General features: G+C 46.3%; 2 long non-coding RNA genes across 9 annotated transcripts in view; both read left to right on the top strand.

Moving 5' to 3' along the window:
* Window positions 1–11,613, top strand: part of LOC110354654 (uncharacterized) — a 63,191-nt gene extending 51,578 nt beyond the window's left edge. Inside the window, exons 5-6 of the long non-coding RNA XR_002406845.3 lie at window positions 760–886; window positions 2,590–11,613. This is a non-coding gene — a long non-coding RNA (uncharacterized lncRNA). The remainder of the gene's footprint in view (window positions 1–759; window positions 887–2,589) is intronic.
* A 3,453-nt stretch (window positions 11,614–15,066) lies between these two features.
* Window positions 15,067–25,275, top strand: LOC106020459 (uncharacterized). Of its 8 annotated transcripts, XR_011804954.1 has the most exons (5): window positions 15,067–15,276; window positions 15,459–15,546; window positions 16,856–16,902; window positions 20,394–21,157; window positions 23,900–24,596. It is a non-coding gene; the product is annotated as an uncharacterized lncRNA (long non-coding RNA). The 8 variants fall into 8 exon arrangements; XR_011804950.1 differs by lacking the exon at window positions 15,459–15,546; XR_011804951.1 differs by lacking the exon at window positions 20,394–21,157 and having other exon boundaries at window positions 15,076–15,276.
* The last annotated feature ends 2,216 nt before the right edge of the window (window positions 25,276–27,491 follow it).

The raw sequence follows: 27,491 nt of genomic DNA, 5'->3' as shown, positions 1-27,491 counted from the left end.
GAAATGTCCAGTCTCCAGAAACTAACAGAAAAGAAAAGCCCAAAACCCAGCCAGGCTTTGCATTTTCTGTAGTCTCAGGTGTTCTGCATCATCCAGGAGTCCTTACTCCCTGGCCACCAAGCAAAAGGAAATGAAATACACTAAAGAGGCAAAAACATGAAAGAGGCAGGATGAGGATTATGTGATCAGGAGCTTCCTCTTGCCTGGGACAAGCAAACCCAGACCTGCACTTCCACCCGCTGCCTGTGTCGCCCACACAAGCTCTCCTGGCATGGGAGCGAGGAGCACAAACCCACCTCCTCCTTTTGTGGTACTTCCTTCTGCCACTCCCCGGCCACTGTTCCAGCAGATTGTGGGTGGTCGTGGCTCTGGTTTTTGGGTCTCCCCTGCCTTTAGGGATAGTGCTGTTGCCACCTGCACAGCCCACCCTGTTTGTTGCAAGAGGGAATCGTGATATCTCACCTCCTGTAATGCAGGGACAGAAGATCCTTTTTTTCCTTCTGTATATCCCTGGGACGTGGGCCACCAAGCAGCAAAGCAATAACACACGTGCTTAATTTGACAGAGAAGTTTTAAGTCCCAGTGACTTTGCCTCATTCTCATTGTCTCCCTGAGAATGGGATGAGGGATCTGACAATTTCTCTGGCTTATTAAATCACTCTCTCTATTCTCTTAAGGTTGCTTCACTCGAACATACACACCATGGATTTCTCTGCTGGCTTGTCATCTGGATGATAGCTCTGGCTTTATTTCTTTAAGATAGATATCACCTGCAGCAGCAAGAAGCATTTCCCTAACTAGAGCTGCTCGGTGACTATTAATCTCTGGCTGAGCCCTTGTGTCAAGTACCTCCTTCACAGAACCGAGTCAACGTAACGTTCAGCAGGTAAAGTGGGTTAGTTCCTGGGGGAGGCTGGAAATTCTGAGCAGTCCGTGATTTGTTTGTTTGGTAGGTATCTGGAAAACATCTAGGATGTGTTTGTACCAATATTTGCAGTTTCTACTGACCTCTCCAAAGAGAGAGGGGGAGAAAAGAGGATTTGGCTGCATGTTTACTTTTCCTTGCTATAAAAAAGTAAACATTTGGGGAGCAGTAATTGATGTTTCTTTTTACCTCACTGATACACTGCATTTTAATAGGGAAATGCACTCAAATAAGAAATGTGAAGCCAGTTCTTATAAGAACTTAATTGATGGGTCTCTGCTGCACCCATCTCGAGAAATGCGAAAAAGTCAATGGTCTTAAATCAGAAAGCCCTGTCATTTGCCTCCATCTAATCATCTAAAAGGAGTGGCACATGAAATACTGGCCATCCATATTGCCTTGCTATTTCCAGCTCAGTATATAAGCCAACACCTGAGCTTAATTTGCAACAGGGACCGAGTAGTGACTGTGAGTACAACTTCCATATTAGTCGTGTCTCCTTGGTTTTATTGTTCCAAAGAGTGATTCTGCCACGTCTGTTCAATAGTAAAATACAAAGCAAACATTACAAAAAATAAGCAGGTGCCCTGCTATGTGGCATGTTTCATTTAACTCCCCTAACACTGCTCCGGTGCAGCCTCACCCGGGTCCACTCTGTGGGCACACGTGGATGCAGGAGGAGCCTGGACACGGGCTGGAGGCTTGCTCTTGAGAATAGCCTGCATGAGAGACATCCTTTCCACTTACCCGTGTCTCTATTTAATTCCTTAACGTTTGTATCCAGCTGCAGTCTATGAGGTGTTTAACAAGCTGCCAGCCCTTGTACCTGGCATTGTTTCTGCTCTGCTGTGCTTGTTTTGGTGATTTGTGGTGTCAGCTCGGCCCCTGAATGTGTTGCCCACACTCTACACCAAACCCATGGGATCTGACCATTTGAAGCTGGCAGAACTGCACCAGCAGTGTTAGACCATGGTTTGCATTCTGCAAAACTGTAACCAGAAACAATCCATTGCAGGCAAACCCTACCAGGCATTTTTATGCCCTGTCCAGCAGGGACATTGTTTTATAGGATAGGATTTAGGGAATTGGTGTGACCATCAGTGCTTGACTGATGCTGAAGGTGTCACATCTCTGCAGTGAAGCCGTTTATGGCTCGTTCCCCAGGGATCACGGAGAATACAGCAATATGGAGATCTTCTGAAGTGCTGCTATCACTTCTGAGGGGACGTTCATTAACTCCCTGCAAGCTGAGCTCAACTTGTGTCACCAGCACAATCCGAAAGCTTTGTGCTTTTAATGCAATGGGTACCTTACGGTTAAAACTCTCCCACAAAATCCAGAGCTCAGAACAGTGAAGGTTAGACCTGAAAGCCAAAAAGTCACCTTCCTATTTTACAATTATCTCACAACAGCTGAATGTCAGCAAAGGTCTTGCAACAATGCAATAGTCCCACTGCTAACCTGCTCCACTTCAGTTCCTGATGTTCTACATCAGATAAATTACTTAGTGTAACAATTAAATCCTTATCGGCCCCGGTGGGGCCTGTGTCACAGCCACTTTAGGAAAAAGGAAGGTTACTTTGAGCTCTTCTTTAAAAACTAAATTATGCTAGGAAGTAATTGCAACTGATTATTATTATTATTATTTATGACTTGCATAACAGCTGAGGTGTGCGTGATTTGAACACTTCCAAATCTTCCCTGCCCCAAATGATGAATTCATGCAGGCCAGTGTATTGCCAGACGTCACAAGAAGTCTCCAAGAGGCAGAAGACATTAGAAGATGCCAACTTCATTGCTAGACCTTTGTTATTGGCAGTGGTGGTTTTGTTATTTTTTTTCCAAGGAGGGATTCTCTGAGCTTTGCTGACCTAAGCAGCTCCTTTTTCTGTGATGCTTCTGATTCAGAAGAACTCACAAGGCCCACGACTGGGGGACTTAGTTCTGATTTTCACTAATATCTGAGCCCCTCAACCCAAAAAGAATGGGGCATGGCTGTCACTGCCAGCCAGGAGATGAATGACTGGGCTTACAGCAAGAATTTGGATCCAGAACAAGAATTTCCAGTTAAGGTCTCCAAGATGAAATCTACTGGCTCATCCCTGCCTCCAAGGAAGGGCCTGATTATTTGTAATAAATTCAGCATTCAGGAGTATTGTTACATGAGCCCACAGAGATCCCAGCTGAGCTTAATGCCCATTGTGCTTGCTACTGGGGCATTGCAGAAGACGCATTCTCCACCCTAAATACCGGAAAACATGAAAGGCAAACCGGGACTCAGGGCTTTGAGTCAGGACGTGCAGAAAAAGAGCTCTGCATTCGCATGCCAGTGCAGCCAGGTAGCACTGGGTGATTTCCAGCTATTTGTCCGTGTGGAAAAACAGGAATGTGAGTGCTACACGCAGATGGTATCAGAACGTATCCTCCCCTATGAAAAACTAACATGAAGTCTCACTCTCATATATCACAACCCAAATCTGAAATTAGCATATTAAGCTGAGACTATCTGATAAAATAAAGCACATCCCTTCTCAATGAAAGAGATGCTCTACAACACTTACTTGTACCTCAGAATGAAAAAACATGGAAATTACTCCCACCCTCGTGTTTATTTTTGGGAAGAAACTTCCTACCCCCAGCGCCTGTCCGATGAGGTTTTAACTGGTTTCAATTACAAACATGTGCCAGGGAGGCATCTCTGCAGCCACTGAGTCTTGCTGCGGCAGGGAATTGCCTCCTGTGATCCCCGCTTGTGAATTTGTGAGCTCTGCACTATGGCACACCACAAAATAACTCAAGAAACAATGCTGAAGTATCGTTGCTGAGTCCCTTCTGACTTCACTTGTATCATGGAGATAAATTAAAGCACAGTAAGGAACAGCTTCCTGGATGCCTGATGGCATGCACGCAGCATATTTTAAGAGAGATACAGGGCTTTGAATCACTCGTGAAACTGCATTTGCTTCATAAATCCATGCCAGAAGACGGACTAAAGAGAATTTCTAATTGTGCAAGCCACCTGGAGACACTGGTACTTCACTCAGTAAGTGCCCCTTTCATTAAAGTTCCAGTGCCCTGTATTTATCACGACCATAGTTCCCAGGTACAAATTGGGAAAGGATTGACCGTGGCCAGTAGGAGCTCTATCCACTCCATCACTTACCTTGGTCGAAAGTGCTCTCACCTTTGTTTTTAACGCCAAAGACACTTTCTGGGAAAGACAAAAGCAGAGTTGCTTAGTGATAGGATAATTCCCACCCAGCTGGGCTAACATGACTCTTTCCCCATCCTGCAAGATGAAGATTGGACTTAGGAGTCCTCCAGAGCTTTCTTATAACCACTACAAGAAGCTATGGCTCTATTTTTTTTATTATTTTTTTTTTTTTTTTTTTTTGCTGAGGCAGATAATGCAGAAAGCAGTAAGCATCACAGCACGGGCATTTCTGATAGCTGGGTGCACAAAAAGCTACCAAATACTGTCACGGTTTGGAAACCCATCTCAACTTGCAAAAGACAGCTATACTATTTTCCCTTTATAGCCGTTCTCCAGACAAAAGAAAACACAGCTTTATCTCATCAGCATCTCTGTGCAGATGTAAAAACCCCAAGCAGAAAAGCTGTGCGGAGTCACACATCAAATATTTGAAATGTTTAGGGTGTGGAGGGTTAATTGGGTCATCAACACAAGGCTGAGCACTCCCACCCTTCTGCCTTCCCCACTGATCTTTGCCCTTTTTCACAGCTATTTCTCATGAAGGCTGGCAGTAGTAAGCATCTTCTAGGTCCCTCCTGTCCATTCCAGCATCTACAGCTTTAGAGACAGCATCCAAGAAGCTATTCTCTGACAGGGCACAAGTGGGAGATATATACAGCTCTGCAAGTTATTTCTATTTATTTGCTTGTAAACAGAGTTGCATTCCTCTGATTCTTTAAAGCCGAAGTCACTTCCAACCTCCCAGTTTGCCAGCAGCACTGTTCTCACTGCTCTGAAACTCCCAGAACCCTTCCTGCCTCCCCTATTGCTCCTGCAGCTGTTGCAGAGCTCGAACTGGCATTTCAGCTCTGACTCAGGCAGGTTTTCGATGCGCCAGCAGATTCTGGCATGTGGGCTCCTCATTGCAATACCTACAGTGAGGAGCTCATCGTCTGAGACTGCACAGAAAGTTAAACCCACAGCCTGACAGCAAGGGCTCTGCAAGCCAGGGTGAGAGCAGAGGTGAAACTTTTCAACACCTCTCATCTCCTCACAGGTGTCTGCCAACACTGTGCCTTGGGAGCTGGATCTCCGTGTCTGTGCGCTGTAGCTTCTTACCCAAGCCCTGCCATTTTCCTTGCTCCAAAACAGCAAATACTTTTCATTTCCTCTGTGTTCCACTTTAAGATGGGCTCGGCCCATTCTCATTGCAGCGGATGCATCGTTTCAGAGGGTACCTGGCTCTTCTTGGCCCTGTCAGAGGGGAAGCCCCTTCCCCAGAGCAGACCCGGGAGCTGCTCTGCAGGGACCCAGTGCCCCCAGCACACCACAAAAGCACCCTGGAGCCGGCAGGAGGGAGCAGCAATCAGTCGTAACCTCGTGTGGTTGTGTCAACACAGTGCTGGTGCTCTCAAACTCATTTTTAAAGGCCTCGTGTAAGGACATCAGCACCTTCCACATGCTGTGATATACTAGGAGCTTCTACTGCTTTTCTGATCAGATTTTGGGTAAAGGATGTGGCTCCTCTGCGTCTTGGTCCCCTTTGCAGCGTGGCACCACTCCATCCCCTGCCTCCTGGCACTCAGGACAGGGCCCTCACCCTGGGGATGTCCCCGCAGAAGGGGCCCGACCTCTGCTGTGGCTGCTGAGGGTGATATGGGAAATAGTAATGAGGCTGCCTTTCTCCCCCGCCTGGGAACTAGGTGAGGGACATCATCCCACTTGACATATCAAAAGGGAAAAGCAGGCACAGAGAGGAGATGGGATTCGCTCCAGGTCACACAGCCGGTCAGTGGCCAGGAACAGGAGCCAGCTCCCACTTCCCTTCTCAGACCCCTCTTCCCCCCGCTCCCCGCGGATCTCCTCGATGTGCTTTAATCGCCAGACCGTGTTTGTTTTCATGGTCACGCATTCCTCCTGCACAGCACACCCCCGCGACATCGGATCCTCGTTGCCTTGGCCGGGCAGGTGGGTGGATAACAAGGAGAAAACGTTCAGATCCCCAAGCCCCTTCCAAGTCAGGAATTCTGCTCGCCTCTGGCACCGAGAATCTCCTGGGGCGCCTCGAGACTTTCTGACTCCGTGTCCCACCAGCGCTGCCTTGCCCTCGAGGAAAGCAAGCAGGCAGCCAGCTTTAAACCTGAACTGGCAGGCAGGAAACTCAGTGCGTTGCCTGAAGAAGACTCAAACTGAAAAGGGGCTGAAATGTGCAGAGTCCCGAAGGGAGGGAGGAGAGCAAAAACCTCTTTGCAGTGTGAGGATGTGGCTGCATGTCACTGTGACTCAGCAGGACGCCGGCTGGAAAGGCCCCGGCACTTGTTTGTTAGCACGTGTTTGAACTCCGGTGAAAAACGAGTTGACAGCCTCCCCGCACCTCTCGCTGGGCTCCAAGCATAACTTTCTGTGGAAAATATAGTGCCCTGTGCAAACAGGCATCCTTTACCTCCAGCATGGGGGAGTGCAGGGGATCATGTTTTATTTTGACACAGCAGCTTGTGGTGCCAAAAGGCTTGGGAGAACAGACTACCAGAAACAGCTGGCTTCAGCCAAAAAAAAGGGAATTATATTGCAGAAGCAGGAGGCCTGGGGACAGCTACACTCTGTGGTGGAGGTAACAGAGGAGGGCAATAAAGTTTGGCTGGTGACAGAAGCTCTGCTGCTCCCTCTTGAAGGGGAGAGGCAGTGGGACCCCCATGAGCTGCAAGGCTGCAGGAGTAGGGGTGCAGGGAGGGTCCCCAGCTCCAGACACCCTCTCACCACCTTCCCTGGGCAGGCACTGCGGGAAGGAGCAGCGCTGCTTCCAGGCACCGTGGCTGCATCTGCTTGGTGGCTCTGCCCACAGGAATTGGGAGTTTGGTGATCCAAAGGGCAGTGTGATGTGGCATCAGAAAAAAGCACACATTTGTCAGAAAAAAGCACACATAAAATAGTTCTGTTTCATGGAGGAGAATCTTGGGTCCTGGTTTCATCTGCACACCGACTTGGCTCCATGCTTGGGACATCTCAGCTTGGTCTCCGCATTGCAGCAGATCCTTCTGCTCTACCCACCGAACTCCAAGAGGGTGAGCGAGCCTGCAGGGAAACATCTGATCAAGACTGTTCCCTGAAAAGAAAGACCTCAAGAAGAAGCAGGAAATGCCCTAAGCATTGCTGACAGATTCCCCAAAGGTGCTTTCAGGCCGTGCTTACTAAAGCATCGCTAGCATTGCACACATCGCAACCACCACCCAGCACCAAAACTGTGGCAAGGTGCAATGCTGCTGGCAGCTTTCTGCCTTGCCTAAAGCCAACCTTAAAATGTCCTCCATAACCCAAGCAAAGATAATATAAGAGCGACATTTCACAGAGCACACTTGTTCACTGTGTCACTGGCCGATCAGAAGCTGTGGTCAATCTGAAATTTGGCGCAGAGCTGCTCTTTAGCAATATAGAGGCTACAAATTTTCCTGAGACACACATTAAAAAACCCCTCCAGTCACCATGACATCAGACCCTGTAAATTTTGATCTGTCTCTTGGATGCTAATGCCAGCAAGCCGTTGCTGTTAATTGCAAGTGTTACTTGCAGACTGTAAATGGTGAAATCACTCTATTTTTAAAAGAGACTTCTGATGTAGGGTACCATGTAAATATTTATGTTATCTCTGTGAAGGAATGCCTTGCAATCAGACAACCCACACAAAGGCAAATGAACTCATCAAAAGAAACCACAACTGAAATGTGAACAGTAAGAAAAATGTCAAAGCCTTCCTTCTGAGCAAACCTCGGCCCAGGTGGCAGCGGGGTGTTTGCCTCACGAGAGAAGAGATTTTCTAGTTCACAGATGCTTCCAGATTAGGAACAAGCTGGGAAATCTGGCCCAGTCCATCCTGGGACTCAGGAACTCGATTCTCATGGAAGCACAGGGCATTGGGTGGCTGAATTTACTGGGATGTTATTAGAAGGTGACCGGGACACTGCCACCACTCAGACCCAAACACAGGCTTCAGCTGCTGTCTTTTGTAACACCTGGACCTGCTCTGAACCGAATGTTTTTTCTCCTGGTCACAGTCCCCTTTCTTAATTCGGTAGCAGCAGAAAGTCTGTGTTTTATCAGTGTGGCTTCCCTTGGTTAGCTTCATATTTTATATCAAATATGCCCAGCACCAAAACAACATGAAAACTTTGTAGGAAGATCGCTGCTATCAAGAAATCCAGTTACATTTCTATACCCAGAGGAAAATAGAGATTTAACCTATGTTAAAGGCCTGGGGTGGGCTTCTTGCTCTTGGGGAAATCTGTTTGAAGGAGCGATGAATTGAATCTGTTTAGGAAACTTGTCTTCTAGCCCTTGGTAATTCACCTAGGCAAAGAAAGCCAAAGTGCTTTATAACAGTGACTTTGTTTTGGTTTTTGTTTGTGTTTGTCTAAGAGCTCCTAAACTAACAGAGCCAGCCGTGCCTTCCCAAAACAACACACTTGCTAGATCACAACCAAGGGTCCTGCTTTCAATTTAAACTACCTGGCACGTGAAGAAAGTTGCTACTGACATCTGGACTTGCTAGCAGATGTTCTAAGGAACGGCAAAGGAGAAAAAAAAAAAAGTCCTGAGTATCTCCAGCAGGAGCTTAAAGTAGAAGAGATGACAGGCAGCATGCAGAAGAACCGGATCTCTGAGCAGCACTGAGACCCACAGAGGTGCCAATGAACAGCCTTTGCCATCTGTTTTTTTTGTGGAAAGATGCTCCCAGAACCTTAGCCCATGATATTCATTAATTATAGAATCATTACGGTTGGACAGGACCTCCAAGATCACCTGGTCCAACCACCCCCTACCACCAATGTCACCACAGAGCTGTGTCCCCAAGCACCATGTCCAACCTCTCCTTGAACACCCCCAGGGATGGTGACTCCACCACCTCCCTGGGCAACCCGTCCCAATGCCCAACTGCTCTTTCTGAGCAGAAATGTCTCCTAATTCCCAACCTGAAATTCTGTGACTCTAATTAGGATTAGGGTTTGGAGAGAGAGAAAGCACAGAGTCCTGCTGTGTGTGTAAAGGCTGCCAAAGGACATTCAGGTCTCCCCAAAGGCCTCTGTTGTGAGCACTATTTCCTGGGAGACTTAGGTGGGGTCAGTGTAGCTAACACATTGTCTTCGTGTTTGACTCCAGCCCGTGCACTGGGTATAGATGTGGGCTCTCTGCCAGGCACAGAATTCCCCAGGGCGTTTGCTTATCCCAGTAACAGACTCATCAGCACCAGCAATCGATATCCAGCGGGTCACCAGCTGACCTGACTGCCTGCAGTGTCCTGTACTGCTCTCAGCCTGGGGTCTCTGGTTTGGCAAAAATCCTCAGCAGCCAAACATGGCAAAGAAACAGAGCTCTTCACTGCCGGAGAAGTAATGGGAGAGGAGGACAGCTCTAGCACAGAAAAACAGCTTTGAGAACGCAGCTTAGGGTCTGTCAGTGCATTCCCTTCACCAAAATGACTGATCTGTTCTCAAACCAGAGAATCACCCAGAACAGAACAGCTTCCACCCAAATATTTTTTCTGAATGCATTAATGTACTCTTTAACTAGACACCCCCCACCTTTTTTTTGTGTGTGTGTGTCCGTGCAAGGCTGTGACACATCTCAGGATCCCTGCGCTGACAGATGAGCCTATGCTTGTGTTAGGGTGAAATTGAGCGTGTCAGACCGGGCAGAAATGTGCTGTAATGGCTCCATTACTTCCTGGGGAAATGGCAAGAAATGCCCTCGGGTTTGTGCGGAAAGGTTGGGAGCATAGAAGGTGGGGGACCAAAAAGGAGCAGCAGGCAGAAGATGGTGCTGTGGCTCTCCAGGGAGCCAAAAGCAGGGAACAATCAATCCTCAGAAACACTCCCAAAGAACACAAAGCAGCACCGGCATGTTTGGCAACACCGAAAAGAAAATGTCACCACCTTGCCAAGACAGCAGAGAGAGGCACGGTGTGTGAACAAAGTAATGAACCTGGCTTCCAGCACCGTGTCCTCGGCACAGGCTGGGAGGGGAGCAAGGCACTGCCCTGCTAAGCCCCCACGCAGCCTGCAACTCTTCCTCCCCCATTGCAGTTTCCAATACTGGGCTCTCAGGGGCTCAGTGGGTTAAAGTAAAGGTGATGCAGGCAGGTGTTGGAAGGGCTTCCAAGCACTGTGCCTGGCTGTATTCACCTCAAAGTGGACTTCTGTGCATCCGATGAGTGCAGACAAGCAGCCCTGAGCACCTCTGGATCATTACAGGGTGTCTGTCACCATCACAGGAACCCTGCCTCTCATAGATGGGGTCAGTGGGAGACTAAAACAAGAATGGGGAAGAAAAGCAAAGCAAAGACACGGTCAGAGCTTCAGGCTCCAGAAGCAATTTGTACTCTTACTGTGGCCATCAGCGTGCTTCAGCCACAGAAAACTGCTGAGGGTGAGAACACGCTGGCCACAACGCATCAGCTCCTGGCGATGTTTCAGCACGCTCGGCAGTGACCTCCTTTCACAGTGACTGTGGGCACTGCTAGCTAATGCCACAGTCAGGAGGGTCCCTTAGCCCATGCAGCATCTGTGAGCCGGCAAGCACCTTTTCTTTAGTTTCCCAACTGTTGCTGAAGCGGTTTTCTCATTGCCTTTCATGGAGTCACGGTTTCCCATCCTGTATGCAGAGGAAGCCCGAGTCCCTGACCCTGCGCCAGATCGCCCCTGGCTATGCTGTTTCATGTGCAGGGACACCAACAGAGGATGAATCTCATTTCTACTTTTAAGATGTTATAGCTTGTGGCAGAGAGATATCAGTGAGATGCTTCTGAAAGCAGAGGTACAAACACCAGGCAGTTTTTCTCACCAGTTGAGAACCAAATTGGAAAATCACAGCCACAGGAGAGGCTCTGAGCTTTCCAGCAGTACTCGTTCAGCCTCCAAGCAAATCTTACTCAAGAACAGAAGCAAAATTTACACCACATTTACAATTTTGCCTTTCGCCATTTCTCAGCTGTTGCATTTAAAACAAGCTCAGTATCTTATAAGCTCTGGGCTCAGACCTTCAGAGCCCGCAGACAACCCAAGGCTGAGAAGCTTTCTTGCCTGCACGGCATGCGAGGCTTGGGGAGCTGCTGGCAGGCAGCCCCACCTGGCATTGTGCGCGGGATCTCAAGTAGAAGAGCCCAATGTCATGCTCTGGTTAGTCCTCCCCCGAGAATGACATAAGCTAATGTGTACAGGGATGCTTATGCCAAAGGGCTTCAACCTATTTCCCAGGAGAAAGCACCTGTTCAGGGATGCTCAGAAAAGCCAAAGAAAAAAAAAAAAGTATATATACATATATATGTATATATATATTTTTTTTTATTTTTATTTTTTATTTTTTTTAAACTCCAGAGAAACAGCAATATAGACAAGGCAAAATATGACTCCTAAAAATGTCTCTTTAGCAAACAGGAAGGAAGGGCAGTTATTTCAGTACTTGCATGGGAAGTTTTCATAAGCAGTGTCAGGTAACTTAGCGTACATCCCAGTGAAGTTTAGAGTGTTATGGAAAATCTTGCAAAGTTGCAAGAAGCTGAAGTAATGAAAATTGGAAGCCATTATCTTTCCAAAACTAGAAGATGTGTCATCTGAATTAAAGGCTGATTTCAGTGATCCATGCATTAATGCAATACATCATTAATGATATGCTAAATTACTAGCAATATTCCTGTTCCTTATTAAACACTTTGGATGATTAGAACGGGAACATTTCACAGGCAGAAGCACTGTGAGGTACTGCAGAGGGTCACAGCAGAAGAAGATGAGCAAACACCAGAGCTCAGCAGGGCTCTTCAGCTCAGCCACAAGATCACGGTGCTTCCAGAGCCCAGAAACCTGAGCTTCCTGAGCTCTCTAGTGCCTTTTTTCTACCTGTAAGTGCAGAAAATAAAAGTGAAATCTCTAACTTTATGATGGTGATGAAGACCATGACAATTGTTGCTCCTGCTAGTCACCTGCATTAGATGCTGCGAAGACGCAAAGCAAAACACGCTCCATAAATACCCTGGGGCAAACGAATAATGCGATTGGAACATGCAGCTATGAAATACAGGTCTTCTTCCGTGCCTCATCTGCAATAATCATACAGTGTTTGTACAAGTCAAGATGTGGCCTGAAGGTGGAGGCTGGGCAGGGAGAGCTGTTGTTCCCCCCGGCAGCACATCCCTGTGCGGGGCAGGGGGCTCAGAGCTGCTTGGTGCCACGGCACAGCCAGTTCCCGCAGCCACCATTGCTATTCACACCGCATCCCGCTTTATTTTCCTTTCTGTAACGGACTTAATGCAGGAAACGAATGCCACAGCTAGCCCACTTAAGGGCTCTGCTTTATACGGATCTGAATGTCACAAGTTTACTGTGAAGAATTCATACTAGCCGGCCGCCGAGGCAGTGAATGTTACTGGCAGCATCCTAGATGTGCAGTGAGACAGAGAGAGAGACAGGCAGCCCACACAGCAACCTCCTTCCTTCAGAAAGCTGGTGGGAATAATATGTTAATCAGTGCACAGTGAGCTGGCTTTCCCCAGCAGCACAGGCTCAGAGCACTGCTGTCTGCGGGCAGTGGTGTGCTTAGAGCTGTGGCCCTGCCTTTTCCTGCAGGTCGAGCCGTCAGAAGGTCATGCAGGACAAGGGGATCTTCCTCGGGCTGGTGGAAGTATCCTGGTAGTGATGTGAAGGACACATCCTGCTGCCCCATGCTGAGCCACCGTCACACAGATAGGCAACAGGTGCGAGCCTGTACAAGCCCTGTGTCCTTATCTGAATAACCAACTGTAATAAATTAATTCCATTAAAGACCCTATAATGTTATACATGACAAGTAGAGTGTTGATACAATTCTCCTGGCAGAGGTCCAAGCCAGGTAATTATGCTCTGCCTCACTTAATTCGCTCTCCATCAGCAGTGGCTCGAACATTTCTTCTGTGGCAATGCTTTTAAGGTCCTCGCAAATGACCCGAATGGCGACCAAGCTGCCGTTAAGGTTTGTTCTCTTTCCCTGTTTATAAAGACGTGTTCGATTTCAAATGGCATCTTTGCTTGAAGATCAGCATTCAAGGGAGACAGGCGCCGAGGCACTCATCTGTGATTGTTTACATCGAGCCCTGACCAGCAGCTGACAAGTGCGCTTTGTGCCGCCCGCCGTGGGGGACGGCAGCTGGAAAGTGATGTCTCCATTCCTGCGTAAGCACCCTACAAAACCAGGAGAGGACTAAAATAACTGCAAAGACATCCCAAAATAAAATGTGCTTTCTTTTCTGAGGTCAATTAAGAAGGTTAAACTCAGCCTAGGTATTAAATAGATCATAAACCATGCAAAAAAAGGTGTCCATAAAGTTCCTATCAGTAAACCATATTATTAAATGCTCCAAATACCAGCCAAAATTTAGTTCTTATCCTGAAAATCTGTGGTGTAAATATACTGTAAGACTAAATCACATAAGCACAAGATAAGAGTGATAATCACAAGCGGAGTGAAAAAGACACCCCAGAGGCTGATATCACCTCTGAATTTCCCATGGTGAGCTCTTCTGTAGTCCATTAATACTGCTTTACAGATTCTGCTGTAGTCTCATGCTCTGAGTGTAAAAGAGACCAGGGACAAAGCATCAACAACAGGACCCGGCACTTACAGCAACATCCTTCCAAAAATAACTTTTGGAGGGCATGCTAGCTCAGAGCTAGAAAACTCTTATCTTCCATGAATTACTATTTATTGAAATTTTAATAAATGTTCATCTCACTGGCTACAAGAGAATCTCACATGGCAAGAAAGTAAAGCTTATCTTGAAGGAAAAGTCTGCTTATCTTGTGCTGTTCATCCTCAACAGATTTGTTGAAAACACAGGCTAAGAACTTCTGCATGATCAACTTTAATTTCATTTTATGAGTTTAGTTTTTGAAGTTAATGCCGTTTGTGATGAGCACTATAGCACATAAAGTCATCTGTAAATAAAATCCCACCAGGATCAGAAGCACACAAACAGCAAGAGTTTGACCACGTGCAGGGGATCTATGTGCTAGGCTGCAAGTGTGGCATCAGCCTTGTTTTCAGACTGGAGAACTGTGAACTGGAACCAGAATACTGCAATGAGAAACAGAATCCTCTGCTATTGTATTTTTCTTTTATTTGTTCAATTTGCTCCGTGATTTATATGGAGAACACAATTTGGAAAATTGTATTGTTACGCTAGCCATAAGACCACACAATGTTCTTTGACTCTTATACCGAGACTTATTATTTTGCAACTCTGTCTGTGCTGTTAAATCATGAACTGGGGCAGTGGGTAGAAAATGGATCTGTGATGAAACTAGATTTTCTGTTTTGTGTGGGTTTTCAAAGTTTTAAATGTTTTTTTATTACATAATAAAATGTACTTTGGGAAAAAGCAATAATTTACTACAAAAATATAATTTCTTTGGAAAAATTCTGATTTTAGTAGGCATAAGTTCTCATTTGAAGTACCTCTCTCCCTCCATTCAGAGAGGCAGAGATAAAAGCCGAACTTTACTGCCTCAGTTAATTACATAAACTTTGATGAGCTGAATCCAGGCTACAGACCATGAATGATAGTATTCACCTTCTCTAAATACCATTTGTCTTGATAAAGAACAGAAATTAATTGTATAAGGAAGCTGAAAATATATTTCTACTGATGAGAATTCTCTGGATACTTTACCAGAATACAGTCATGGCCCATTTTCTAAAATAACAATTTCTAGATTACCTACATAGTGAAGCCAAACCACACCCAAAAACTCACACTGGGAGGGATCCCAAATTTAAAGCTCTACAGTGCAGATATCCACACCTGCGCTGCTTCCCCTCAGCTCCTCTGCCAGGTGTCTGTGATCTATTGTTGGAACCTGCTGTAGGACGGGATTAACCCAGATGAAATTAATCTCACCCTTAGCGTGCTCAGTTGAGGATGTCTCTTCCCCTATTTAAACCTCAGCTTTCACTCCTGCTCTTTTCTTTATGCTGCCTGGCAGTAGCTGTCTATATGAAGAATTTATGCAAAGCAGTGCAACTGTTTTAGCCTGTGCTTTGATGCTCATCTGGGGTGAGATATGAAGAGTAGCAGTGGAGGAGTATCTGTAAAGGTAGTTTATGAGCAATGCTGATTACGGGGAGTGAGCAAGAACCTGAGGTGAGCCTTGTGCTGTGGAGAGTTTTAGAGGACCACCAGGCTCTTGAGTTTCTACCCAACACCTTGAGTTGGGATCAGAGCACAGTGAATGAGGCAATGTCAAATTCTGGGCTGCTGCTCCTCAAATTCATTGGTAGTAAGCTTATGGCTGTCACAAAACTCTGTTGTCCCCTGTTCCTCAGAGCACCTCTGCAAAGTGTTTTCCTGCCACCCTCAGGGAAGGGCTTCCTCTGAGCATTTGGCTGTGCTGCAGCAGGAAGAAGTTTTTTGGTGAGTCAGGGAGGCTTTAAAAGCCACCTTGTTTCTGGAGTACTCAGGGCTGCTGTCTACAGCAAAGGTGCAAATGTAACACTCCTTGATCTCTGTTGATAAGCTATTTCTTAACAAAACAACCACAGGCAGACTATTCCTTGCTTGCTGTGACTCAATCATCCTCATGTATATTCCCTAAATAAGGTGTGCTGGTGGGAAGAGGGGCTACGGTGATGGACAAGCAGACAGGGTAGGAGTCAGCAGCATTCCCTTCAAGCCAGCCAGACAAGCACAAACACAAGGCTCAGGCAGATTTGACAGTTGAGCCACAGCACGCTGCTGAAGCTGTGCTGAGAAAGGCGGCTGTGCTGCAGAACAGAGCACAACGCATTGCAGGAGGATTTGTATGGCAGGTAAAACAGGCAAAAGCCTGGATGGGTTGAAGTCCTCCCGATGAAAAAGGCTTGTCAGCTTGGACAGCCTGGCAAGCTGCTGACACCAAACAAAGAGTCTAATGTATGCTACGAGGGGTGAGAGGCAGCAGTAATCCCTTTCTAACTTCAAAGATATTTTTGAATCTCTGTGCCTTTCTCTGGATTTCTATCTTGAGGCTGTGATAGTGATGCAAATAACTTAGTATATGTTACCGTGAGTTCCAGAGTGGAAGACATGAATTACAGGTTAAATGTGCAACATATTCCCAAGGAATAAGCATGTTCTATAAGTCATGTTAAAGGTGCTATAAATGAACAATTAGAAACAATTCTGCTCCCTCTGAATACTCTGACCTTTCCTTTGCAGCAAAAAATAGGAGCTGGCGCTTAGACGAGGCTGGGTGTGTTGCTTAGCAATGGGGAAGGGTCAGCTCCTGCTCTGTCCAGAAAAACAAGGCAAAGCTCTCCTTTAATTCCTGAGGCAATGCACAGGAGCATGAGGAAGAGGTTTGGGAACCTTTATGTTTCTATCTGAAAGACACCGATAACAGCAGAAATAGAGTGACACAGAAGCAGGAAAGAATGAGCATGAAGTCACCGTGTCACTAACACTGCTGGGATTTTTTGTAGACCAAAACAGCACACAAATATGATCCTGGGAGTAGGGTTGTGAATACTTGGTATTTACCTTATCCGTCCCTTTAATGGGGCTATCGCTCAGCCATTAGTGAATCACGGCCATGAAGTCTGCAAGGGGAACTGGGATGAGCGACTTTGGAAAGATTCTGTGAACCTATTATTCCCGCAACATCCTGTATGTACTGTAACCATGGGTGCAACTGCAACATTTTGAAAATCTGGTAAAATTTACCAATGGCTTTTATTTTACATAGGTCCCCAGTTACACTTAAAGAGCAACTCAGAGGACCTATGTCAAGTGGTAAGTGCCCCAGAGAATGCTGGCTTAGCTGGAATTGTGGTTGTGTGAATGTGGCCCTTTGCTGTTACTTTTTAACACGTGGCTGCTTTCTTAACACTTTCAGCATGCACACGTACATTGAAGAATTATCCCACTAAGGAAATACCAACCAGACCTCAAGCAGACAGTCCATCGGCCGTCATCAGAGCTGGAAGACAGTTTTGGAGTAGGATTATTTCAGAAACCATGCCTGGTCAGAGACAGAAGCTTACAAAATTAGCCCTGTAATTTCCTTTCATGACAACTTTCATAACCATTTTAGCATCTATAAAGTAAATGCTGACAACAAACTTAAGCTCATTACAAATGGCTATATTTAATGGCCTGATTATATGGACATATCTGACTCTTAGTAATACCATGAAAGAAATGCATTGTAGATATTGATTGCTGGAGAAATTATGAGTCATTTCCTCTGATGGAGTGCTTGTGCCAATGGAGGTTAGGATGCCCAAGGGGCTGTTTTAGGTTAAAAAATGGAAACAGAAAGGGAGGGTGCCTGTAGTGTGGCAATGATTTCCATTCAGAAAACATCTTCACAAGGTATCTTGTCTTTGAATAGAAAAGGAGTCACATCCTTTTTACTGCAGAACTTGGAGGATAAGAAATCAAGGTTAAAAATGTCTAAAGAGGGCAAGATTCTACACATCTGAAGGCTTCGTAATATTATATATACTTGAAAGAACAAATCCTGGATTAGATTTAACTGTTGCAAGAAGTATGATATGTAATAGCCTTTAAATATGGTTTGATCTGGGACCACCAAAATGATGTGAATGTTCTGTGCTGCTTTCGTCTCAAGAAGTGATTTTCACAGGTAAATAACACATTTGGGACCTGCTTTCTTGTGTCAATTAAAGCCGAACTTTTGAACTGGTGCATGAGAAAATAAAGCAGGGTGGAAAACTGCCCTGCAGATGCTGTCAGAGAAATCAGCTCAATTCTGGGTCTTTCAAGGATGCTGAAAACAAGTAGCGAAGCTTCAAGTGGTGATCCAATAAGCACTTGAGAACAAAGCAGCTCCTCGATCCAGACCAGAGGACAGGGATTTTGTTGTAAACCAAGCCCTGCTGCTGAAGTTGCAGGATGAGCTCACAGCGCAAAGCCGTGCGGTGGGTAGCAGGAGGTCAGCGATGCCACGTGCCCGCAGGAGAAGGCTAAGCTGCACGAGCCCCCAGTTGTACTGCTGTCAGCCTCTTAATTACCAACATTATGGCAACAGGGCTTTCTGCAGAGTGGGCAAGGGGGAGGGGAAGTCATCTTTTGTTGTTCCTGAAAGCAGGAGGATGGAATTAAATGCAAGGCTGGCCTTTTGGTTAACGGTTTCAACTGAGGCCCAGGAGATCGGTTTTCATTTCCTATTGGCCACGGATCTCCTAGGTGGAAGCACAAGGCACATCCTAAAGCTGATTTCTGAATGTGTTTGGCCAACTTGCCTGTCTTTGCCTCACCTGTTTAGGCAGGATGCTGCCCTGAGCAGGGGCTGCCTTTCACTGTGCTTTTATCAAGCACTCAGTTTGGTTCTCCTGAGTGCTTCACTAAAACAACAACTTTAGAAAACACAAATTTTATATTGGTAATCCTCAGCAAGAGTAAGAATAGACAGAAATACGTAGTAATAGAAAGGAAGATGCTGAATCACACCGTTTGGCCAATACTGCTAATGGACTGCAGTGACATCCCCACAAAGTAACTTGCATTTAGGTGTTAGGGGATGTTTATCCTCTTCGTGAGAGTTAACAAAATATCTTATCCCCAAGGGACAAACTGACTGCTAAAAAATATTATATGCAAAATCAATTTCCATTCTGGGTAGAAACATGTTCTTTTTGTCTTTAAGCACATGCAAAGCTTTGGCACTCTGGATTGTGCCACTTGCTTTCTCTAAGTTATCAAGAAGGTAAATCATCCCAGTTGCAAGGAAGTAACCTTTTCTGTTTGGCTTTTTATTTTTTAATGAAGTTGGTGAGGACACGTTCAAAGCTCTAAATAGAAGCTCTCGGATATTTGTCAGGATTTTTGAGGGCAACACATGACTAGAGAGGTACCAGGTCTCTCTCAGGTCATGTAATATGCTGAGATGGCTTGCATGCATCTTATAACCTCTGGCCTCAATTGTCTTATGCTTTTCTATTTAGAAATCCGTTTATATAGGGGGAAAAAGAAGCCACCCCTGCAGAGGCTAGCATAACTCTGCTAAATGCAGGCTCTTTCTCCATTTATCCCACCTGACTAGGATCTCCAAGTCATCGGAGAGGATTCTGACTGCTAGGAAGTATTCCTTTCTTTCCCCTCTGATAATAAGCACGGCCCTTCTCCAAGAAGAGCCAGCGCCGCTGTGCAGGTGGTAGACATCTGCAGAAGAAATGCATCATCCTCCATCATCTGCTATTACTCATGTTACTACTATCGGCACAGAGCCATTTATGTGTTACCTAACAACCACCTCATTAGGGATGAAACTTCCTTCTGCGAAAAGAACTAGCACCGCACATCCAAGACATGGCTCTAATCCTATTTTGGGGCCTTGATTAGCATTTATGCTAGCCTAAGCCCTTTCACTTCGAGGTATAGAGATATCAGCTGCCGCAGCTATTAATGTGAAATGCTTCATAAAACAGACAATGCCCTCCAAAGGAATGAAGTGCCTGTCGACATCCTTCCAACCAGGTGATTATTTAATATTATGTTAACTTGGATCCAAGATTTACATTACAAGAAGAGCGGTGATAAAAACTGGCTTTGAAAAGCAAGTGAAGATTCATCAGACCAACCTTTGGAAGTCATAATCTGGGTTGAATATGCAACAGCTGCAGTGGCATCACTGGTGATTCTCTAAGTGGTTTTGGCCCCTGCACATCCCACCAGGCTGATTATAGCAAGGACTGCAATACTAATGGGGTACTGAAGGGTTTCATTGTTGGACTTCGTCATTCTGCATGGGCAATTACCTAAATGTGCCTATCAAAAACAGTCAGATGTGAATCCAGGATGTCTTGATCCTGTCTTTATTACTGACGAGGAGTATAAATTCAGTTCAAGAACAATGATCCTGCCTTGCCAGCAAGGGTTTCTCAGGATGTTTTCTTTCTCACTGCATTTCAGCACCATCTTAAGACCATTATGCAAAAATAGAAACATCGCTATTGTCATTTTTAACCTCCCTACAATATTTTTAGGGCAATGTAAGGCTGCGATAATACAGCATCAGAGACTGAGATTCTATTACCAATGCTATTCTTCTGTGCCTTAAACCTAGCTGTAACTGAAGATGTTGAGGAAACAGAAGACATAACCCTGAAAGACAGGGGGAAGATGTTGCATGGCTGCATGTTGCCTTAAGCTGTGCTCTGGGCCGATTTCTAAATGGAATTCTTCCTTTTTCTGTTTGAGTAACTGCCTACCCGTGTGTTTTGATGCTGTCAGCACAACCCTGTTCCCTTGCCTTGCAGGTAGAGGAAAGCTTCGAGCACAGGGCTGCACGAACTGATTGAGAGGTGGGCACAGTTCTTTAGCTGCTGATGCAACTTGTACGTTGTCACGTTGCTTGTATCTGAATCAAAGGACAAAGCCTCCTGAATACTGTTGAAGAGCAGGGTGTAAGTAAGAGAAACTTGCAGGAACAGTGAAGACTCCCCATAGGAAGCAGAAGACCTCCTTTCGCGCAGGACAGGGGGATTATGAGAACAAAACAGCTTAGCACTCAATTTTCAAAGTGCAAAAATCCCCAATAATTGTCAGTCTTAACAGGCTACAGTGCAGATGGGTCTTCTCCAAAAGGTTTAAGTATGCACCGTGTGCCAGTTATGCAGCAGTATGAAAACTGTTTGCAGGGCTGGTACTGCTTCTTTAGCTTTTTCGTTACAGAATCACATTTTGAAATTCCTTTTCTGTTCTTTTGCCTTCTCCATCTCACAAAGGTTAATGTTTGTATTTTATTTATGACTTGCATCCCCTACCGACCATTGCATAATTTTCTTTCCTACTACATCTCCTTGCACAACTTATTCTGCAGAAGTGGAAAGACTTGCATTTTTCAGTGCAGTATGGGGAAGACAAGCAACTCTTTTTTCTTGGACATAGCATCAATTAGGGAGAGAACTTAATTGGTGGACCTCATGACCTGTGATTGTTCAGACCATCATAAATTCCAATGCTTTCTTTAAGGGTTTTATTTACTCACAGAACAACCCAGTCACCAATCCTCATTTTAACAGTAAGTCCAAGTGTAATTTCTTTGCCTTCTGTCACCGCACAAAATTATTTGCTCTCATAAAAGTCTGAGCCTTATGTCCAAGCAACACATGACCATCCAGTAATATCCCAACAGAAGGATCTGAAGGCACATGAAGGAAAAATAAAAACTGCCTGTGATATACCAGCAACATTGCCTAAGAACGAATAAATTAATTTCCTTAGCCATAAGGTCACCTGGAACCCTCTCTGAGCAATTTAGTTTTAGGGGGATTTAGAAAAGTCTTTTGATAATTATAGTGATAAACTTTTTTGTATTACTATTTGCATAACAAGAGGTGGAAAAAAAACCAAACAGCTATTTGCTACATAGCTGCATAAAATTTGACCTTGTTTCATGTTGTAACTACAGAAGAGAAAAATCTCTTGAATTTCCCTTGTGTGGCAAGGGACTGGTTATAACAAGGGCCAAGCTACCGTTGTTAGTGTTAGAAAAAGCAAACGAAAAAGCTCTTGAGCAAATGATTGGATTTCCTTCACACTGGGACTGTGGATAAGAGCAATGGTGTTTTTTGATGGTGTTTGTTTTGTGTGATGTTTTTTTCTTTGAGTGAAAGCTGATGGCTTTAAGTAGATTGGTAGAGGAGAACAAGCTCTGACGGGCAAGCCACCATTAGCTGCCTATCCCTCCTCCATGGCTTATCGACCACAGAATGCCTTGGAGACATGAAATCTCTGTCTCAAAAGATTTTTGAACTCCTCAGGCACTGCTGGGAGGTAGCAATCAAGGAATCGAGGGTTGATGAATGGGATTTTGGACTGCTGGGTTCTCGTCCTACCTCTGCTGAGGATTCTGGAAGTAACATGAATCAGAACATGGGTTGGGTACCCTAGGATTGTATGTCCCTGAGTGTCAGCACACTCAGCATCTCTGCCCTCTTCCAAGAGGAGCAGGAACCACAGCAGCAGGGGAGGAGAAGGGTGAAGGGTCGTAAAGGGCCCTTTATGCTGCCTCTTGCAAAACCTTTTTTTTTAAATTATTACCATACGGGGGCGGGAGTACTGTCATTAAGTTGTTAAGTAGAGCCCACCAGTCATTTATATGTTTCAGATCCACTTGTATGAAAAAAATCTGTTTATTCTGGGTCTAAATGTGAAATGGAGCTCCGTGTTGCTAGAATGTGGTTTCTCATAACTTTCATATGTCCTTGAAAATTCCTGTCAGATGTATTTATACTTTTTAAATAAAAGCAGGTTGAGGGATGCATTTTTCCAATTAAGATAACCATTTCTTACTTGCTACCAAATGTTTAGCTAGGGACACCCTAATGCTTTAGTCTCTTCTGTTCTAATTTTGCATGTACTGGTTTTACACATGTATTGCTCCATATAATATGATGACGGTGAGTCTTCTAATTAAAGTTAGTATAAATAACAGCAGAACTAGGACAGCTGTTCTTCTAAAACAGGTAGGTATTGGTGCTGGTTATACCGCTATCATTTCGAAGCACTGGGTGATGCCCTGTTAATTGCAATGCTCCAATTAAAACAGATTCTAGTGAAGGCATGGGAGGAGTGTGAAAAAACAGGCAGCTCATCCTGATGCACTCTTCACAGCCCCGTTATCTTCTGTGATTCTGATCAGCTGGGAGTCTTTCTCTTTTCTGAACTGAAACATCTGAGTGACTGTACAGATTAAAACAAATTAGGAATAATAAAATGAGAAATGTACTGCATGCTATAAGCGTAATAGTTTTCTGCACAGAATTGTGCACATTACATTTCAAATTTTAACTCCAAGAGTGAAAGTTTTGGAAATAAGAAATGTGGCAGATAACTACCAGATATTTTCTAAGAATGCTGTTAGTTTCACAATGACATTTCCATTGTGAGTCAGACTGACAGGTTATTTTCATGAGGTTTCTTTCCCATGATATTTTCACGAGTAGGTTAACAGCAGGCATGCACATATTTCTTCGTTCTGTGCATGGAACTATTACCTGCTCATACAGCTGTGGCAAGCGAAATCCCAGAGCAGGACAAATGTTGAGATCAATGTCAGAGTTTGTGCCAGGTATGTAGATAAGACACAGGTTTTTAATGCAAAGATTCTGAATTTCTGATCGTAACTTTCTCTCCCAGTTCTGATGACTTCACCTTCATTCTTGTGGTTAATGACATCACCAGAAGAGCCTTAACAGTTAGGTTTGTATGTCATATTGCTTGCAGGAGGAAGGGAACATGCTGTTTTTTTCCCTTTATTAAAACTTTCTTAAAAAAAAAAAAAAAATCAGTTACAAACAGAAGGGTATTAGAAGGGGTGATCTCTGCTTGCTTTGTTTATCTGTGAAGAGGAGCATTGATCTGAGGTGTGTTCTGCACAGTGTTGTGTGTCACAATAAGTATCTGCACAGACGAGAATAATGCTTTGACCAGAGAGACTATTACAACGTGTCTCCTTGGTGTGCCTACAGATAAGTAATAAGTCTTTTTTGTGGTGTATATACCTGGGTCTAACAGTTCACACAGAAAAACGCAAGTAATTTTTTTGTAGATTACCTCTGCTTAATGATGCTAGCATAAGGGACGGGTTGATGAAAAGGATCAGCAACATACCCACCTGCCCGTAGAGCACTGCTCATTACTGTCCTATTGCATCAGGTCTGAATCTCGGGATTTGACCTCAGCAGTGATTTTAGATGGTACACTTCCCTTCACAAAGACCGACTATGAAGTATTACTGTCTCTTCTGTTATTTTTTCAGCTTGACAGATGAAGTCCTCTCTTCACCCCACACAATGCTTTGATGGCAGAGAGAATTTCCAGTGCATCCTGTAACAACCCTGCCTCAAACGGCAACCAGTGAGCAGTCACGTCAAGAAAAGGGGAACGCTGGCTTTTGAGTCCTTTTGCAGTCTCATGACACTGTGAAATGCCTGCATAGCTACAACTCCGCTTCACTTCTTCTCCCACTTGCAGAGCAGAGGTAGCAGTAGTTCGACAAATACAATTGCTGCTGGTTTTAACCCAGGGAGAGAACTCAATCCAAATTTTCCATTCACTTTTGTTTATGCCCAGAACCCAATGAAGTCAAAAATCAAACCTTGACTGTGTAATTTGACCCTTTTATTTTACAGATTAAGGAAAAAAAATGCATGGGCATGGCCCATAGGCTCCTTTAAACTGATTTAACATTCTCTACAAGATGATACTTCAACACATGCAAGTAATACTTTTGTGCAGGTATACTCTGACTTTTGTGGAGATGACTCAAATTTCATGGAAAAGACTGACATGAACAGTTGCAGCTTCCAAAGTAGCATTATAGCCTCATCATTCAATATATAATGACCTGTGCACTCCCAAGATCTCTTATGAATGCTATAAATGTAATTTTTATGAGGTTGCTACCTACATAGATGCTCTTTGTAGTGAACGGAAATAAACAGACACTTGTGCAAGGCCTCTGGGAACTAGAACTAACTCTGCAAACTGGTTCTGACAGTGCTAATAAAAGTACGACAGCTCTGTCTCTTCTCTTTAGGAAATGATTGGGCTCTTGTGCTGCTGAATGGCGAGGAGTTTACCGAACTGCTCAGGGCAGAGGCAGACATCCCCCAGTGCCAGGAATCCAGCTGGTGTCCACAGACCACCACATCTCACAAAACCACATTTTGTTGCCTTCTGGAGGGACTTCTACAGGACAAGCTCATCACAAGAGTTGATGGCAGAGTTGAGGGAGCAGCAGATGGTTTGCCACTATGTTTTCCCACATTTGTCAACCAGCAGTTGAAAGGCTGGAGAAACAAGGTGGGAGTCTTGCAAGATGTTTTGGCGTGACGGATGGCAGAGATCCTGCCTCTCTGCTCTACAGCCACCAGTTCATTTAATCCGCTACAGGTGTGTAAGAATTGATGTATGCTCTGTATACTCTTCAATATGAGAGAAGTACCTTGTAGGTACCAACATTGGCTTACTTAGGATAGAAGGCACTGTTTCTTTGGAGGGCTTTTCAACCCAGATGCTGGGATGTTGGCTCTCTGTTACCAACATATATGACCTGAAAAATGTTCGATGGCCGCTGGGACCCATCCAAATGAGTGACCTCATGTTATGGGGGGGGACATTGAGCCCAGGACTGTGGGGTGCGGGGGGCTGAGGGGTTTGGAGGAGCAGGGGGTGGCGAGGCACCGCACGTGGCATGGCGCAGCAAGGTTGCTCTGCAGATAATCATTGCAATATGAGGCCGTGGGCTAGGCGGGCTGAGGCAGCAGAGCAGGCATGTTTTCAATCAGATCGCAATAAGTAATTTTGTTGTTTCTTCTAGGGAAGCATTTTTATAAAAGGGGAAGGGGGAAGGGATCTGTCGAGCAGAAAAGAGTTAAACCCAGCGAGCAGGCTCTGGCCTGGAGTGATCCTTCAGGCCTGGGGTAGGGATGTGCTGGAATGGATTGACGGTATTAAAATAGCGTTGAAATACTGATGATGTATAACCGTACTTAGAGGATATTGTCTTTATGTGGGGTGTCTTCGGCCTGCACGGTTTATAGCTGTCACTTTTCTGTCAAAGCCTGTGCCGGTAGGAGTCCTTCTGTACTCAGAACTGCCCATTCAGGGCGCTTCAAACTTAATTTTAGGACAGAAATTACAACCCATTAAGCCTCCCAATGTATTCTGCGCGTTACCACCGCAGCCCCCTTCACGGGGGGGCTGTGCTCAGCCCGGGGCCGGCCGCTCCAGCTCCGGGCTCCTCGCTCCGCGCCGGGTTTTGCAGGCGGCCGGCAGCGCCCACCGGTCCCCCCGCGGCGCACTATTTGAGGCGGGCGCGCGCGGAAGGACACGGCGGCGCGGTGCCACCCGCCGCGCGGGGCCGGGAGGCGGAGGGATCCGGGCGGCGGTGCTGCGGCCGCCTGTCAGTCACGGCGGCGGCGCCGGGAGGCGGCCGGGGCGCAGCCGGCAGAAGGCGGTGTGGGGACGAGGCGCGGAGCGGAGCCCGTTGAGGAGCGGCCGGGGGAAGACGCGAATTGAGAAGGGAGGGCGGAAAGGAGGAAAAAATAAAATAAAAGCCGCGCTAAAAACCCGGGGGGAGAGCGCAGAGGCGAGCCGCGTTTCTCCCGACTTGCAGGAAAAGGTGCAACGGCCGCCGTCCCTCAGCCGGCTGCGATGCTGCCAGCCACCGCGCTGCCCTGGACCTTGTTTCTCCTCAGAGCCGCAGGTACGGCGGGGCGAACAATGGGGCGGCCGGGCGGTGGTCGTGGCCGTGTGGTGATGGAGCTGCTGCTGCTGCTGCTGGTCGTGCGGTGCCGGTGCTGGTGCTGAGGCAGCCCGTGAGGGGCTCCCGGTGCCCCTGAGGTGGGGGCTTTGTGGGGAGGGGGGGGCTCAGACAATGAGGGAGGGGTGAGGGGCCGGGGGGTGCAGCGCCGCCGGGTCCCCCCCCACCCTCTTGCAGAAGGGAGAAGGGATGCGGCTGCAATTAACGAGCAGCTGCGAGGAATTAATAATTTAAAAAAAAAAAATAGGGCGGGGGGGAGAGGGATGGGGGCGAGGGGAGCGCGCAGCGGCCGCGGAGGGAGCGGCGCCGTGCACGAACCCCCCCCAGCCCCCGCCCCTCGCTCCGGGGGGGCTGCACCTGCCCCAAATCCAGCCTCTGTGCCCCCAAATCCAGGCTCTGTGCCCTCCCCAGACCCAAGCTGTGCACCCCAAAATCCAGGCTCTGTGTTCCCACCCGTGCCACCGCCCCCCGTCCTGCACCCACCGTGTGCCCCCCCCGAGCCCCTCGATGCCTCTTTCCAAGCATCAGCGGTCGAAGCCCCCAGAACTGCCGTCGCCTGTGGTTCTTCCAGCCCCTTCCCAGCTTGTCACCTCTTGGAGCTGTTGCCCCGGCATTGCCAGTGCTCGGTGCAGCGCTCCCCAGCTGCTTGCTCGGGTGCCTCCTGCCCCCAGCGCCGTGCCCCTGTTCCCAGCTCGTGCCTATCGCTGCTCTTGCACATCGCGGCTCCTTTTCACCCATCACTTCAGTGACTCCTCGCTGCCTCATCCGTGTGCGGGTGGCTCCTGATCTCCTCAAGCGATTGCCGGTGCTGTAGCTGGCCAAGAACCATCGTACGTACCGACCATCGCTATCTTGTGGCTCAATTCCAACTCCCTTCGTGCCGGACCATTGCTACCAGTGTGCCTGAGCCTGCTGCCAAGTTAACCCACCTGTTTAACATCAGCGCAACGCCCAATCTTAATGATACACGGCTCTCCCGTGACATAAGCACTATTACATACTTTATTATAGTTTTAAAAATCAGGATGACTGCTGATTAGGGAGCATGTATCACCAAACAAGGGGGATTGTCTTCCCGTTTCCA

Source organism: Anas platyrhynchos, chromosome 25 (genome assembly GCF_047663525.1).
Source record: "Anas platyrhynchos isolate ZD024472 breed Pekin duck chromosome 25, IASCAAS_PekinDuck_T2T, whole genome shotgun sequence".
Classification (NCBI taxonomy): domain Eukaryota; kingdom Metazoa; phylum Chordata; class Aves; order Anseriformes; family Anatidae; genus Anas; species Anas platyrhynchos.
Note: the sequence above shows the minus strand (reverse complement) of the source record. Positions and strands in the feature narration are given on the sequence as shown.